The following is a 17,762-nucleotide window of genomic DNA, read 5'->3' as shown; positions in this document are numbered from 1 at the left end:
TCCTTAGAAGAAACACAACCACCCACAAGCTACATGGGTAATGATACAGCAATGATACACTTTTAAAATGTGACTCTGCTCCTTTCACAAAAGGGAAACCAGACCATTCCAGCAAAGTAGAGAGCAGAGCAAGTGTCCAAACTAGCGCTAGAAATCACAGTGCTCTCAGTGTCACACACATGCTCACTCTCCTCAAGGAAATCCATATAATTTTTTCGTGTTAAATTTTATTAAAGAGCAACAGTTGCAATTGTCACAGCATTTCTTAGTCTATTTACCTAGTAGTTGCTGGTCATAAAAATCAAACAAACAGCAAACAGCTTGTGTGTAAAAAATATGTTCCTCCTCCTCCAGCATTCTCTGCTTGTCTCCCAGTTACTATAACCAAGGTTTACAAATGCATCTTCTGCCATATCCTAAAGGTCACCAAATTTAGGCCCTGGCAAGCAGCCCATGGGACTGCATGCCATTGCTGAGAGCTCTCCCCCTGAATTCCCCACAACACACCCAGGAGAGGAGGTCACCACAGCGAGAGGGCAATGGGCCATTCCAGACAGCCGCAACTTCCACAACAGGGCATGCAGGGAGAATCAGCTTCTAAAATAGCCCCAGCACCAGCCACCAAAGGCTTACAAGTAATTACCAGCTATTTAAGCCGTGCCCAAAGGCAGATGGAAAGCAGCACAGGGCACAGAACTAAACAGCCCTCAAGCATCAACCTGTTCCCATTCCACTTTGAAGGCAGGGCACTGCCTGCAGCAAGGCTCCTCAGGGGCAGCAAGGGCTGCAGTCCTTGGGAAAGGAGCAGTGTCCCTGCAAAGGGTGACAGACTCCAGGTCTGCAGCTGAGACATGCATCAGAGTGAGGGATCTGGTAAGACTCCAGGACTGCAAAAGGCAGAACACGATGTGTTCTCTGAGGCCGTGTCTATCTATCCCATGGACATTTCAAGATGGTCCAGATCATCACCACCTTGGTCTATTTTAAAGCTTGTAGCCTAGAACTACAAATCCGGATCCAAGACACATATACATTTAAGGCCTCTAAAGGGTATGTTAAATAGCTCTGAAAAAACTGTTGCATGGTTGGTCTTAGGACTCTTAAACAGCTCTGGGTCTAGGTGTTCCAGCTGAAACAAGTCCACATCCAAGCTTCCTGCCATTTAGAGGGGCTACATCACTGTGCTTACCCAGCCAGACACAAAGCAAGATTCAAAGTTTCACCCCCACAGCCAAAGCCAGAGACTTTCCATTCTGCTAGCCTCTTCTTCCCATTTCATCTGCTTCCCATCACCATCACACCACATCATATGCTGACTCGGGTACTAGGATAGGACTGCTTCCAGCAGCCATCCATGCCAGGCATCTGATAGCATACATCAGTAATATCCCACAAAATACCCTGAAATCCAGATGGCAGAAGAATTTTAGCAGGCTACCTTTATAATATCCTTTCTAAAATGAGGAATCGGTGAAGCAGTTTGAACTCCTGTGATGAAACCCTGCTCTACAGAAGAAGAAACCAGACAGCATCATTTTGTGTGTGCTGGGATTCAAAAAGCTTAGACTTGAGGAAACCGCAAAAATTTCCATAATTAAGCAAGGAAGGCCTGAATTATTTTAATGATCCAGCTGTATTTTGCTGTAGCTGTGATGAACAGAGTTCATAGGCAGGACAAGGTTTGTAGACAAAGGCAATGTCTTTTATTAGACCAAGTGGTATGGCTGAAAAAATAGAAAAGCTCTTGGGTACACAAGCTTGCATAAGTTTTCAAATTCTGCAGATTGCTCTAATAAAAGGTATTATCTCTATCTTCAAGCTTTGCCCTGATTTATTAAAATCTTCCTCTCAATGTTCACACAGCATAAAATAAAAAAATCTTATGCTGAAGTTTTCTATTACACGTACTCAAAGGCACACGTACAGCTTAGCAGGCTGCACTGACACTGTGACAACAGCTTAACCCTCTGAAACAAAACAGTAACAACTGACAAAAGATATTGCAAAGGATCTTCCCCACCCAAAAGTCTTACTCATGCAAAAAGCCTCATGGGCTTCAAAGGCATGAAAATCAGCCTACCTGCATGGGTAAGAGACATGGGACCTGGGCCCTGAATACAAATTCCTTCTGCCAAATAGAGAGAGAAAAACAAGAAAGATAGAATCACTCCATACACTTGTAAGCCACTGGAATAAATATCTAAGAGAGCAGGCAGCCAGCCAGGCAAGATTTTCAACTCCAAGCAACTGAAATACGATGCATCTTTCTTTAGTTACAAATCTATTTCGAAATCAATAATCTCTAAATAGCTTCACATAAAAATAGAAATCTTTACATAGATAAAGCATGTCAGAACACCTCCCCATAATTTACTGCATACATGCTCCTCGCTCATGTTGTCTTAATTAAGCATCTGATAGCATTTATGGTACAGGGTTCCTTTTGAAAAGCTATTTAAAATCTCAGCTGCAAAGCTTTTATACAGAGCTGCTATCTACCACATATGCTTTGGTCTGAAAGAGCATAGGATTTTTAGCATATATTTTGAAATAAGTCCATGTGAGTATTTTGTCAGATTTTGGCTGACTTCAAATATTATTCATACTGTATTTTTTTCAAGTACTCATACAAATTAAACAACACATTCAGAAGCATTTCCCTTCAAGTTTTACTATTACTTTTCTTATATTTCTTGGTTAAAAAAATAGAGATTTCTGCACCTGATACTATTTGATGTGTTCAGGTTAAATGCACTGCCTCTATTTTTTTCCGAGTTTATCTCGACACTTTGATGATGCAATGCCAAATCACGCTAAAATGTAGAGATGAACAAAACAGTGGTGACAATCCCACTTTTTCCAGGGTATTCTCTGAGAGCTTATATAGCAGAAAACAAAGGCATCACTAACCAATCCCAAGGCTGTAGCATACTCACAGTGATTCACCATGCACCACATCTGCCTCTTCTCACACGTTCTGCTTCAAGAATCATTAATACCTTGGCAGCACAACCCGCACGTGTACGTGCACAGTGGAAGGCGAATAGAGAAAATCATCACATCTAACATTAGCTACCTAAAAGCTTCGTGTCTAGTCAGAGGCTGTGGGTGTACAGACAAGTCTCGTGGTGCCCTTGCCAAGCCTAGAGCATTTCTTCCTGGCTCCCTGCTGCAACACTGCTTCATCTCAAAGGGCTTTGTGGGCTCTCAGCAAGGGAGGAGCAAACCATCCTAAAATCCTGAGGATGGGCAAATGCAAAGGGAGCAGGATTAGGGTCGGCTTGTTCAAGACTCATCTCAAATTCCTGGTCTGGGTCATGGTGTGGCCTCACAAATAGGGCAGGGGAGGGGGAAAGTGATCTTTTCTGCAGCTGAGAGGACTCTCCACGTAAGCATGATTAAGAAAAGCGAGTGACTCACTTTCCAGGAGCAGCCCACTCCCTCCATTGAGGGCAGAAGTAGCTTGCACCTCGTTTAGGCTAGACATATGGGACACCTAGAATTGGAGGAGGTGAAATCCACTCAGGTTAGCATCACACCCTTTGATCCTCTGGAGCACCTGACATCCTGGGATGGACAGCAGAAAGTGGCCAGGACTGAGACATCCACCTCAACAGCATCTCTCACTGCCACCGTGTGAGCAGGGGCTGGGTAGGCTCCTGCCCTCACCAGAAGTGCCGTTCTTATGCCTGTGATCCCAATGCACTTCACAAACTCTCGCTCACATAATATGTGTAGGGGTAGCAAAAGTGCTGTCCCCATTTTGTCAGCTACGGATAGCGAGGCACAGAGAAGGTAATAACACAGAGCAAGTGGGAATCAAATGCAGAAGCCCTAATTCCTCAGTCCCTGTGCTAAAAATCAGTCTGAGTTCCTAGCACTGTCAGGGTGAATCACAGAGACACAGCATGCTCCTAGCACAGTATACTTTTACATGAATTCAAATTTCAATACTAAGCATCAACTGGCAGACACAGAGAGGTCAGCCTGCACTTATACGTGACAAAAGCCACAAAGCAGCAGGCTCCTGACTGGCTCCAAGCTGCAGGGATCGCATGGATGCCGAATGACGCTCCAATTTTATCCTGAATTGCAGCCTTACACACCAGCTCTGCTAGTTCGCACAGCTCCTTCCCTCTCCCCCACAGCCCTGGGATGACAATTCAAACCCCTCTTGTCTTTTACTGCCAACATTTCTGCTCAATAGCCAAAGGCAAACTGTTTCCAAAAGGTGTTTTCAATTAGTGATGCTTTTGGAAAATTACTATGTCCATGACTTGAGATATAAGCAATGAAGCTTTGTAAACTGCCTAAACCAGAAATCTGACTTTTTTTTTTTTTCTCTTTGTGCTTCGAGTTAAGTTCTTCACTTGAAGATCTTTCACTTCTGGGTAGCGACCTCCCTGACAGCAAGGCTTCTGGTTCATGATGGCAGGAAGGACAAAACACATTCTTCTTATTAGAATATTAAATTACTTCCAAGAGACACTTCAAAGCATACTCTCAGCTCATGATAATTAATACCTGAGGTTGGTTTTAAGCAGGAAAATTCTGTATACTGATTACAGGGCATTAATGAGGTAGAGATCAGCTGTTAAGAACCTGTTAAGGTCAACTACAGACGTGTATTGGGCTTACAGTAGATCCCACTTACAGTGTAGAAGATCCACTGGATTACATTAGACTGATAACACTCTCCTTGCTCCATGGATTGTACTAACCTTCCCAGCTCCAAGCTTGTAATCTCCAACACTGGCTTTGAGTCCTCCCACAGGAAGGGAGTAGCAGTTACTCTTGGACACCACCACAGTGCTTACATCATCGAAGCTGCTTTTTCCAGGAGTGTGCTTTTAGTGAAATTGGTAAAGCATTCCCAGTTATACATTCATTTAACTATGGTCTGACTGATAGACAATGGTAACTCATGGGCTATTTCTGAATGGGTAAGGTATAAGAAAGAAGAATGCTACTCACATCATTTATTATAGGATTTGATTTAATTTCAGGCTGAATTTTCTCTCTGTTGTAAAGCCAGATGCTAAAGTAATGGCTACATATCAAATACATTGCTTATTTTACATGGATTTTTTTAATCAGACTATTTCTACTGACAACCATACCCAAAGAGTGGCTGTGCAGTCCCTAGAGCTCCAGCAGTACTCCAGGATCCAAGCACATTAGACACACCAAAACCCACAAACATATACATTTGGAGTTTCTTTGGGTGACCATCCATTTCTGTCCAAGGAGTTCTATTCATTCAGGAATTCCAAGAAACACTAGTTGTTTAAAATATTTTCAGTACTATTTAATTATCATCAATTTTATAGATGGGTAGAATGCAATTTGGAAAACTATGAAATCTGCAGTGCAACTCTGCAAGGGGCAAACCTCAAATCTGACCCTCCCTGAGTACCATGAGACAATCCATTCTCCTCATGCATCTGTGAGTTTACTACCTTGAAACAGGAACCACAAATTCTCCAGTGAGCCAATCAGCTTATTTTCTACATTCCATATAGCTCATGTTTCTCAATATTTCTTGCAGAATTATCATTTCAGTTATTTCTAATATTCTGCTTCTTACACAAACAGTTTGTTAGTGGCAATGCTATTTCTCCACTTCTCTAACTCTAGTGTGTCCCATATTGTCCCAGTGCTAGAAAATAAGGAGGAGGATCATACTTAAGGAATATGAAGCTTATCCAGAAGTGCAAGAGCTATGCCACAGAGAAGAATTAGCAAACACGAGTTCTCAAAGAAATGCTTCAACTGCAGGTCAAATACGATCCTTGGATGTACAAGACTTCGAAGCAGGACTCCATGTCCTTGTCTGTCACTGCTACAAACACTGCTGGAAAACTGTCTTCAGCCAGCTGTCCCCATTCAGAACAATGATGATTACTCTGAGAAAGGAATAAATCTATGAGAGAGAGTAATGCTGGAGTGGAATACAGCCAATTTAGAGAGAGCAGCTCGGCAGGTGACTTGAAAATAGTCTAGAAGCAATTACACACAGGCAAGCAGCCTGACTGTGGAGGGCTCTCAGTCTAGCAATGACAGAACAAGAGCCCATGACTGGGAATTAAATAAATCAACCAATACAAAAAATATTAACAGAGAGGACAGTTAGCTATAAAACAATAAATTTCTGAAATAGATTTTCTGTGATCAGAGGGCTATAAATGAAGTGTGTGTGGGGGGGTTAAATTAGCCTTTTTCAGAGAGTCAAGAATTAATGCAGAAAAGTCAAACAGTCTGAGCTATACAGCAGGTCAGTCCAACTGAGTATTGTGCCTCAGGCGACTCTTCCTCACCTTATACATCGATGTATCACAGAGTACAAAGCTGAGGCACAAGCAATATCGGAAAGAAACCTCCAGAGAGTGATTTCACCTAGAGAGAAGGTGAATGGATAAACAAAGGCTCTTCTGAGCCAACACCAATATAAACTGTGCACACTGATGGTCCTGGGAAACTCTCTTCCTTGGGAAAAGGTCTTCAGCAGCCTGTGGCAACCTCTGCCATGGAGGTTCCCAAACTGCTGTCCAACTGAGTGCCTGCCAATGGCAAGCATGGACCTGGCTAAGAGGATGTTCTCACTGCTTTTTGTTTCCAGCTGTTAAATTCCAGCAAGAAACACATAACATAATTCAAATATTTTAGTCACACTGCTTTTCCTGTAAGCAATTGCTCTAGTTGTCCAGGGCCTTGGAAGATTAGAAAGTAGAGATGAATTTGATCCCTCTGCTGCAATACAGTCCACCCTAAAGAAAATATTCATAAGATATTTATAAAAAAATATTTGTCAGAGTTCCCATGTATTTGCTTTAGTTGAAAACTAGATGGTAAGCTTTGATGCCAATGCCCACCACAACAGGAACTCAGTGTTTGAATGATACCTGCAAATACTAATATCCTCGCTACAAAGCCGAAGCATGACGGCGCGCCAGCCAAGCTGCAGGTTAATGTAAAGAGCACGAAAGGCAGAAATGTCAGCACAGAAGTGAACACATTGAGTTCTACAAATCAGAAAGGAAAGTCAAGATAATTTTTTTTTTATTCCAACTCTGCTCTTTTACATCAGAACAATGTGCCAGCAAGAACAGACAAACATAACCCTGGTACTCATTAGCCCCCTTCTCAAAGGAAACTGCCAGTTTCTCTTCCCTCCCCTTCAGCTTATCACTCCTAAGAAACACTCTTGGTGTTCAAACATGTGCAAGATCTATTACCACGCCAGTAATACCATACGAGTTACAATTACCAAAGAGAGAGAACAAGATGAGACATGCAATCCCCAGAGAACTGGGAAACCATCCTTCCACATACCAGTTTCAAACCAAGGAGCAACTGCCACTCCAACCTGCTATTAAGGATTATACAAAAGTAGCTCTTTTGGCAGCAGATCACGGTGTTTCAAAACAATGACGCTTTTCAGGAGGCAAACACAGACTTAGTGGGCCTTTCCAGAAGCACAGTAGCAACCGACAAAGTATTTGAGACACACAACTCCAACCAGCAGCACAGTCACTCTGAAAGTATGCAAGGTGCCAGCTTGGATAACCAAACAGACAAAAGTCCGCTTTATCTTCTGAACACTGAAGGTGAGGGAGGACATTTTCATTGTCCTTCCTCACTGACTGTGCTTACTGGTAAAAAAACCTCTTGTCTCTGAAGATCACATACCTGCTTCATTAATATTTTACAGGAAAAGCAAAGATACTGAAACCTCATTCTGGCCTTTTTTTCTAATATTTGAAAGTAAAAAGAAGAAGAAGAGGGGTTTTTTTTAGAGACACTTGAATCCTCTTCCATGCTGGATGGGCCTTCTCTACATATTTATGGGCTACACAAACAGATGTGACAGCAGAATCAGAATCTGAACCGTCTCTGCAGGCTGGAAACATGAACTCATGTCTCACTCCAGCCTTGGCAGAAAGCAGCCACTGCTCAGCCCCAGCGAGGATAGCCAACTGGCTACTCAGCCTGCATCCCAGGGCTCTGGACACAACACTCCCCAAGGGACATGCTGCTGAGTAAAGAACTGGGGAACTCTGGCTCCTCCTTCATAAATAAAGGAATTGAAAATAAACACTGAGATCAACAGCTGAAGAGAATCTGAGAACTGCTCTCTCAAAACCAGGGACAACTTTTTCTTTCCCTGACAAGAGTTTTCTTCTCCAGCACCATTCCCTTCTCCTCCCAGCTTCTTAAAGGAAAAAGCTTACCAAATGCTCATATATTAACTTGGTTTCTCTTCTGTATGAGACCTTACCCACCCATAAGAGACAGATCATTGACAAATAAATCTATCTTTCAAAAAAAAAAAAGGATAAGCAGAGGACTGTGGAACTAAGACAGACACAGTACAATATCCAGCAAGGCCATGGACTTCATATGCAAAACTCAGCCAATTTTCAACTTGCTGTTTGTTCACAAAACACAAACAAGACAAAATAATGATACTTCTCAGCTATAAAGGGCACTGTGAAAGCAAATACTGAAATCATTTATTAAAGATGATCTTAATTGTCTGCTGTCCTAACATATAGGGCTCCAAACAAATACTAGCCTAATACAGATTTTATGGGCTTCCCACTTTTGTCCTTAATAATGGTTATCCACCTCTCTTCCAAGAAGCCTTCCCTGAGACTGATCTAGCCCACAGGTGAGAACACAGCAGGAGTCTTCTGCATCCATGCTCAGGTCCTCGAAATCAACCCTGAGCTGGCTCCAATACTCCCCTGAAATGCTCACAAAGGCCAGAAGCACAACTCCAGGCTCTATGTTCCTCCTAGTTTAGCAACCACAGGTCCCCTTCACCTGAACAACAGAAAAAATCCTCATTCTCCCCAAATCAGAGGTTGACAGGTACTTATCACTCATCATGGAGATCAGAAAGGCACGTACTCAAAACCTTTCCTGCACTCTGTTCTCAGTAAGCAGTCCCACACAGCAGCTTCTTGCCAGTGAGAAGCAAGACACACAGACCTACTAACAGAGCAAGGACAAAGATGGAAAATCAGGGAACGTGAAGACTGTAGGTGTTTTGAAGTGTTCTTCCAGTGTGAAGTTCCCCTCCACATAAAGAGCACAATTCATTACTTTTCTGACCTGTTTTTTCAATCAGACGCAAATATAGTAATTATAGTCTGCCTGATTACAAATGAAATTACAAATCTGTCCTAAGGGCACAATAGTGTCTCCATCTAGATGTTATCAGTCCCCAAATCTCATTTAATCTTGACAGATGTGTAGTACTGAGGCACCACTATAGGAAACTCTAGAAGTAAATTAATTTTATGAATACTTTCTCTGCAGTATTCCCATGGTCTTCCAAAAGACTGCTAATTTGCACAGCTTTCGTTAGGCAACCTACATGACTACATTAATCAGTAAAATAACTGAACATCTATGATGGCTTCGAGCTCTTGCTACATTTCTGGCTTCTCTTTGATAACCTAACCGTCTCAGCTTTATCAAGTGATTCCAAAGGCCCATAATAAACCGTTTTCCAACTGTATCAATCTCTTTTCTTCAGAAACTTCTTACTATCCTGTCCAAGCAAAACACAAACCACTAAGTTCATTTGGGGAAAACAAAGTCATCTTTCCATGGGCCCTTCAGTTCCCTGGTTTTTAATGTTAAATTAGTCCTGCTGACACAGGAGATTGCTCCCTGGCAGGAGCAGAGGAGGACACACATAGTGCTGTCTCCGCACTTGTCTCAGCATAGGCAGTTCTCAGAAGGAACACAATGAAGTGACAGACCTACTCTATCAGCTGCAACCTGGAAGAAAAGTGTCAGCCTGAAGGGTGAGAGAACATTAATATATAACTAAGAAGGCATCATCAGCACATCCCTGTTATCCCAAAACCAGAGTCAAGAGTTCCCAACACTGAACCTTCCCTCTGTCTGGGATTTCTCTCTTCAGGGAACCTCAAGAATCTCGTCAATGTAGGTAGACTCGAAGGTGCATTCAACAGCGCAATCTTGTTTTACTGCTGTGGATGAGCAAACAGCTTGAATCTCCTGGGTTCTGAGATGCCTTTAAAAACACCTGTCCCTAGCAGAATAGCACAATGGCCCTGATTCACAGAGGACTTCTTTTTCAGCATGTTACCTGACCTACTGTAGCCTCTTAAAAAAAAAGCTGACCATATGCCCAGCCAACACAAAGCCTCCTGTGCAGCCACAGACATGCCTCCTTCTAATTGCTTTCAAATCAGCAATTGAAAAAAACCCCAGCCTTGCTTTGAGCATCACAACACAGTAAGACAGTTCTCCACATGTTCTAACCTTTCCAATATTCGTTCTTGACCCCAGCAGCACACATCGATTTATGAGGACTCAAAGTGCGTTTTATTACTGTCTTTGTTAATATCTACTCACTACATGTCTGTGAAGAAAAGTGAGTGGTAGATGAGTAAAACACTGTTAGCTTTTCATCATCTGTTCCCTCCTGATTGCTCAAGTTTAGCAAGCAGAGTTTTTTGGCCTTGGCTCATGAAACTGCCAGTGCAATATTGAAAGAGAAGTTAAAATACATATAAAACAAGAGGTTAAGAACCTACCTAATCTATTATCACATGAAAAAAAAGGAAAGGTTAGATTGCAGACGTGTTTTTTAATAACTCTTAGAAAGGCTAAATCATTATTTCCTTTGATGATAAGTGAAAAAGTCCCCCAATAATTGAAGGCTATAGACGGATACTTCATCTCAGATCACAGCAAGTAAAACTCTTGTATAAAATTTGCTCACAAAATATCACACACATCTGCTGATAATTCCAGCAATGACATTTTTAACATACTTACTCTTTATAAAATCATTCTGTTTCAACACCACTATATGGAAGATACTAATGAACACCAGAACATGTGCGAGACACATTCTGCTCAGGATGTCTGCAGTCACCAAGTGGTTCAGGGTACAGGCAAGCTAATGCCTTCTAGAGGCTAAATTCACATCATTAACTTAAAAGGACTTAGCAGAAGATCATCTGGTATGCTAGTCACTGCTTAGGAGGGACACTTTCAGGTAGAGTAAGCATTTTAGAATAGAAAAGATGGGGTTTGTGTCTACTTACCTGAACCACTTATAGCTTTAGGCAACAAATGCCCATTTTTATCCTTTTTCCCTAGCAGAGCTCTACCCAGCCCTGTCAGCTGCAGTCTTGCTGTGGAAAAGAACTGCTGACCACTTCTTCCTTGAGAGAGACCTGGTTCATGTGTTTGTACTTTTCTTTAGGCTATTTTTTTCTTTTTTTTTTTTTTTTAACAAAGGAAAGCAATGGAGAAATGCAGCATCCCAAAACACTGAAAGACTCAAGACCGTCTTGCTGACCTGCCCTTAAAAAACATCACTGGTGCACCGACTGATGCTCGCAACATGAAGCGGAAAATGAAATCTGACTCCTGCCTCAGTTTCCAGACAGCAGAACTAACAGATGATTTACCAGTCTGGCTTGCTTCTATGTGAAATTCTTCTTCCCAGCTCCACTCAGCCACTTGTATTCAATAACTGGAAAGCTACAGGAACTGGACTGGAAGAGCAGTTTCCAGGGTCAGTCCCAAGCTAACTGATGCTCAGAGCACCTGTAATTTATGTTCAACTGACCAGGATTTTTTTTAGGGAATGAACTCATCCCGACCTCAAAGAACACACTGAGAATAACATTATAAAAGTGGAACTGAACAAGCAATGAAAAAGAAATAACTACGCAGCTTTTACAAGCAATTTTTCATAAAAGCTCTCAGAGAATACTGCATATGCTGTCAGAAAAGACATGATTTATGCAGGACACTTGGGACCAAAGTTTGTAGCCCTTTCCTGTGACTTCAAAGGCCAAAAAAATCTTTGCATAGTCTTGAAATGGAATTGCTTTGTAATATCTGAAAAGGTGACTTAAAAAGATTAGAGAGAAACATTTGAAATACCTTTGCCAATATGTTCAGCTCTTCCTCAGAGACAGAGAAAGCAAATGAAATCAACATAAAAAGATTATTTATTTTTAATTGCAACTGTTCTATTTATTGACTTCCAAAATTACCTGAGCTGCCTGCCCTTCACTAGCACTTGGATGTTATTATTGGTAATTGCTGTGTTATGATTACAAAGTACTGGCATAAATCTCACTCAGCACCTCTTTGGGTCTCTGAGAGCAGAACATTTGCATGCTCTTCTTTGACCTCATGTTCCTAATTAATCATCGTGCATGCCTATATGCAAGTCACCACCAAATGAATCAACCCAAACACTAGCTGAATTCAGCCAGTCCAGAGAACTCTGGATGGTTTCTGCTAAACACTTGGTCATTGAGCTTTTGAACTTACCTTCTTCCTTTCCAGGTTACTTTAGAAGTCAACTAGAAAGTTTCTCTTGCTATACACCATGGCCAGATGTACCACATTTGACACAAACGCCAAGAGGAGCACGGTCCAAGCAGTAAAGTATGTGTTGGTTCCCATCCACAGCTACCATTCTCCAAAGGAGATAAGGAATACTGATTTCAGCAGTAAACACTGCATGAACAGCTAAACACTTCCTCCTGAAGTCACAGACACAGCTGGGATGCAGCTGTTCCTACCGCAGCAGTGCAGGCAGCAGCTGCTGCCAGGGGAAAGGCAGCAGCTCACACAAGAGAGGGACAACCCACCCAGAAGGTCGTACAATCCAGACCTGGCCACCATAACTGCCAAAGCTGGACCACCCCAGCTGGAAAGTACTTTGGGGAAGTATACCTTCCTGGAGGGTTCAGGGAGAATTTGCTTCTTGAAAATCTAGCAAGAATGTATCTTCAGTGTTTTATGTATTAGGCCAAGGTTAACAGGGAGAACAAGGCCTGAGTCAAAGCCCACTAATCCAAAGGCCTGCTCTTAAATAAAAAGTGGAAAACCACTCTACTTCAGAGCCTCTTGTAGAAACATGTACAGGAAATCTCTGTTTTACCCCTTCCTCTGAACCAATTGTGCCAAGCAAGGTTAAATGGTAATATTGTAGTAAGCACATATGCAAAATAGCAAGTCTTTGAAAATATCTGAAATGCAGCTGGGAGCTGTAAATACTCTATAACTAAATTAAGCTAAGTTTGGACCACATAATGACTTCAAGGAGCTTTTGTTTCTAAATAAATCACTTGTGGTGAAAAGAGCCGGAATGGTAGTTATAGCAACCACAACCATCTTCTTATTTACAGGCTGGGTACAACACGAGCAGTACTAGACCATATTGTTCCCACACATCTGTTTCTACTAACTTACTTCACTTTAGAGTCACCTTCAAATCTCAAAAGAATCACATCTCCTCAGGCCTCCCTTTCTTCTTCCATCCACCTACAGAAGATCTGCCCACGCGTCCTTCAATTTCAAAAGAGAAACCAACAGGCTGCTCATGTCCCAGCATCATTTCTATAGGTATCTCATTACTGTGACTCCTGCTCTCCATATTTGATGGGTTCACACCTTTGCAGAATTTAAATCAGTTTTAGCTGGTATGATGCACAGGGTAAGAACCTACTTGGTTTCTTCCTTAGGTGTTAAGAGAAGGCAGCATGCAGATGATCACGGTGGGGTTTCCAACCTCCCCAGTTTAGTCAGAACATTAATGAAACCACCAAAAAAGGGCTGCCTGTGCTGGTAAAACCCACGGCAGGTATTCATGCCCAGAGGATAATAGGTTAAGGTCACCAGCAAGCCACAAGTTTAGCCTCTACCATTCAGTACCAGACTTGGAAAAGTGACAGGACTAAGAGGGCTGGCACACAGCCACTCACTGCTCCTACGTTTGGGGACCCAACTGTCCAGGAAGTTAGAGCGAATATGCTTTTGACCTTATAGCACAGTGCACACACTGTTACACATTCAGGTAGTAGTAAATATTCGACAGAGACTGCTTGCTGTGGGTTTTTTAGGCTGAATTACTCAGGCTCCCTCCTCAGTCTCATGCTGCCATAAAAAAATGTATTTCTCCTAGTATGGCTTCATGCAGGCAGGTCTCCCCAGCACCCTTTTAGCCCTGCAACCACGTGTGAGACTTAGTAACTACATTTATGTAGGTGGGTTTAGATCATCAATTGCTTACAGTGGTTACCTTCAATACCTACGCAATTTTTTCCAGATGTTGCTTAAGGTTTATTTACCTTAATTACACATTAAGGTACATTAAGTCCTATTTATTGTATGTGCTGGATTCTCTCTGTCTTATGATTACAAAGCCACTCCATGGTTGTGTTAAGAAAGCAAACTCATGTTATACATGCTCTCTATGCAGAGTGCAGAGTCCAAGGTTTTAGGAATCATTCCAGTTAAGGAGTCATAATGATTAAAAAGCAAAACACAGCTCATTGCTACACATCATGGCACATAATAATTTCTTTAGTAGCAAAAACCAGACATTTAAAAATAGGAAATATTTCTATCAATGTGCACTTCGAAGATACTCATAAAGAATAGGATATGCTTCAGCACAGAATAGCCAACTTTTGAAGACTTGGATTGTGGTCATTTCAAATAACATTTCAAATTATATTTGTGCTCCTGACACTATAAATAAAATTTAAAAATAAATGCAGTACAGACAATAAGCAAGGAATTTCCATGTGCTGACTTGGATACATCTCATCCCAAACGTGTCTCGAAGAGTGAGGCAAGTCTTCCACTCCAGGGCACATTCTGTTCAGTCTTCTACCCTATTATTCTCACTGCTAAAAAAGCCACAGCTGTTTTATATCAGGACACCCAGTGTTTATGGGCCACCCCGAGGCAAAGACCTAGCACAGAGCAGGCACTGCAAGCTCATCCCAAGGTACATCATCCAGGCTGTGTCCTGCTGAGTGCAGCGCTGTCCTCAGTTTCCCTTGGGTAGAGCCCTGCTCTCTTCATGGGTTTACGCTGCATGGCATGTGAGTATTTCTTATCCTGAGGTGATTAGTTACTGAGGTGTTCTTTTAAAGGAGTGAGGACAAGGCACAGGCCTGTCAAATGGCAAGCCAGTTCCTATGACAACTTTCCACTGCAGCCTGGCTGGAGACCATTAATTCACCTTCTCCAGGCCAAGCAGCTTCTACGTGGTAATACTGCTTTGTGTAGGACTGTCACCAGTGCTCAAGCAATGGCAATTGCATGGTACTGAACCACTCAGACCTCACAGTACTCCCCAGTTTCAAATTCCCACAAAATAATGGATTCACTGAGTGCAACTGCAGGACTCCACTTCTGTCCCTTGCCTAAGATTTCCGGGGAAGAGCTGTGGTCAGCCTTTTTTCCTGCACCCCCTTGCATATTGGTACCTACAATTCCTGCTGGATTCAAAGGTTGCAGATCATCTCAGCTTGTCCTGGAGCACTGCAAACCTACTCTGCAGCCAGCCCACACCATCCCCAGATAAAGGCTCACACTGCAAGCTACCCACCCATCTATCAGTTTTCAACAAGCATTATTTTATTAAGTTGAACTGCAAATAACAGTTATGATGTTATTAAATAAACCTATCTGCTTCTTCAGTAAGCATCAGTTAAACATTGTATTTTAATTGTTTGCTTCCCTTCTACTTTCAATGCAAAAATAATATATTTGTATATTTTTGAAGGAAATAAAACACTCCTTTCAATGTTTCCCCAAAGAGCACAATACCACAGTGTCTACCAGTAAACACCACACTAAGCTTTCTGGTTTTTCAAAAAACTGATTCCCCCGAAAGTTAAAAAAAGTCTAGGATAAATATTTCTAGTGATCTTAGGAAGGGTTTATTAGCTTTCAATTCAAGTTATATCAGGAATCATACATGACAAGGAGCAACAATTCAAGGGGGATATTATTATCGTCATCATTATCATCATTATTATGATTAAAAATTGCCTACAAACTGGAAATTTGCCTGGGAAAATGTCAGCTTGCATCTGATTTTCACTAGCATATATACTAGAATGGGTATATAACACTAATGCTACCAGTGCAAATATACTAACAGGCTGTTAATTTCAAACCTCAGCTGAAAACGTCTCTCCCATTCTTACAGTTTTTCTGCCCATTTCTCTCAGCAATTGTACTTAATTCAATGGACCATTCTAAATGCAATTCGGTGGTGCATTTTGCCATACAATTTGTTTGAATGACACTGTACAGAGTAAAGGTTGTATTGTGCTATATAATGAAACTACGTCTATGCGTGAACAAACCCCAACAGCTGTTAATCAAAGCAGCAGGTTCCTGAACAATCTTCTGGACTCTGGACTAATGGCAATAGATTATTTTAAATAGCAGTTCCACTCTAAAATATGTTTAGGTTGACACAGGCTGACAGGGACAGTGACAGACTTCCTGAGCTAAGCTGATCAGTTTGCAAGTCAAACACTGGGCTTTTTGCTCACTGCTGGAACTACAAATTCAGCACTTGAACCCAAGATCAAAATGCAGTTTTGAGTTTTGTTTCTGATTTTCAGCGAGGCCATGTAGCACCTGAAAGGACCTGAAAATATTCATATTTTCTGTTTAATCACTAGTGACAAACAGTTATATGGATCAATACAACATATTTCAGTCGGTGATGATGTTAGTCAAAAATGACACAGGGCATCACTTGGATAAGTAAGAGGAAAACGTTTCTAAGTGACTACTTAGAGAGCCTTTTGCAATCTTTGAGGTTCAAACAATAAATCTTCCAGAGCTAAAAAAAATCTTTTAAAACATGAGTGATTATGTCTTGGGAGGAATGTTCTCAAGACCATGTAAAAAAAAAAACCAGCTTGGCAGCCTTTAGAACCACTAGCAAGGGAATAAACTTGAGGGTTTCATAATCTCAGCGGTTCCAGGAATTTTCAAAACTGCCTGTGCCACAAGAAGCAGCACTGTCGTATTAAGTCATCTGGTCTATCTGAAAACCAGTGTAGGTTTGTTTGTATCATACATTTTGCAACATTATTTTTGGCACGAAAGGATGGATTTAAGAAAAAAAAAAAAAGCATAAGCAAAATGCGAGCAAAGCAGTTTTGCACTGGTTTCATTTATTTACTTATTTATTTGGTGCTTTGCTCCTGGCTTTGGTATATCAGCTCCAGCCTGACACAGCCGGATTGCCAACAGCAACTCCAATGAAACGGAGCGGTGACAATGAACCCTCGCCCCGATCCAAGGCTGTCCGGGACCGGGCTCTTCCCCCGGCGCCGGGGGAGGATGGATCGCTTCTCCTGCCTGTCTCGGCCGGGCGGCGGCCGCCCCGGGGGCAGCTGCGAGCGGGAAGGCGCCGCCGGGACCCTCCGCTCCACGTGGGGCGGGAGGAAGGCGGAAACGCAGGCACGGGGCGCCGGTCCCGGCCCTCCCTACTCCCCGTCCCGGCGGCTCGGGGCGGCGGAGTGGGCACGGAACCGCCGCCCTGTCCCGGGCGGGGGCCGAGGCACCGCGGGAGCCGCCCTGCCCGGCACGGGACGGGGCAGCGGGGGCTCCCCGGGGCAGGACAGCGGGAGCGGCGGGGCTGGCGGGCGCTGCCTCCGGGGGGTCTCTCCCCGCGCCGCCCCCGCCCCGGGCACGGTTACCCCGCGGCCGGGGCGCGCACCCGAGGGGAGGGGGAGCTCCCCACCCATCACCCGCCCCCCGCCCCGACGGTGCCCGGCGCGCACCCGCCGCGCGCGCACCCGCTCCCGCACCCAGGCACAGCCCCGCGCGCGCACCCCGCCCCGCGCGCGCCCGCGGCCGCTCTCACCTCGCGCCGCGCTCGGGTGGAACTGCCCCGCACCAACTGCCGCAGCGCCCGCGCCGCACGC

The 17,762-nt window shown here is 43.2% G+C and overlaps 1 protein-coding gene across 1 annotated transcript in view; it reads right to left on the bottom strand.

Annotated features, from left to right (window-relative positions):
• Positions 1-17,762, bottom strand: part of NT5C2 (5'-nucleotidase, cytosolic II) — a 60,419-nt gene extending 42,657 nt beyond the window's left edge. The window contains exon 1 of the mRNA XM_017804006.1: positions 17,702-17,762. The gene's annotated coding sequence lies outside the window, so the exon portion shown is untranslated. The remainder of the gene's footprint in view (positions 1-17,701) is intronic.

This window comes from Lepidothrix coronata, unplaced genomic scaffold, assembly GCF_001604755.1.
Source record: "Lepidothrix coronata isolate B3197 unplaced genomic scaffold, Lepidothrix_coronata-1.0 Scaffold8, whole genome shotgun sequence".
Taxonomy (NCBI): domain Eukaryota; kingdom Metazoa; phylum Chordata; class Aves; order Passeriformes; family Pipridae; genus Lepidothrix; species Lepidothrix coronata.
Note: the sequence above shows the minus strand (reverse complement) of the source record. Positions and strands in the feature narration are given on the sequence as shown.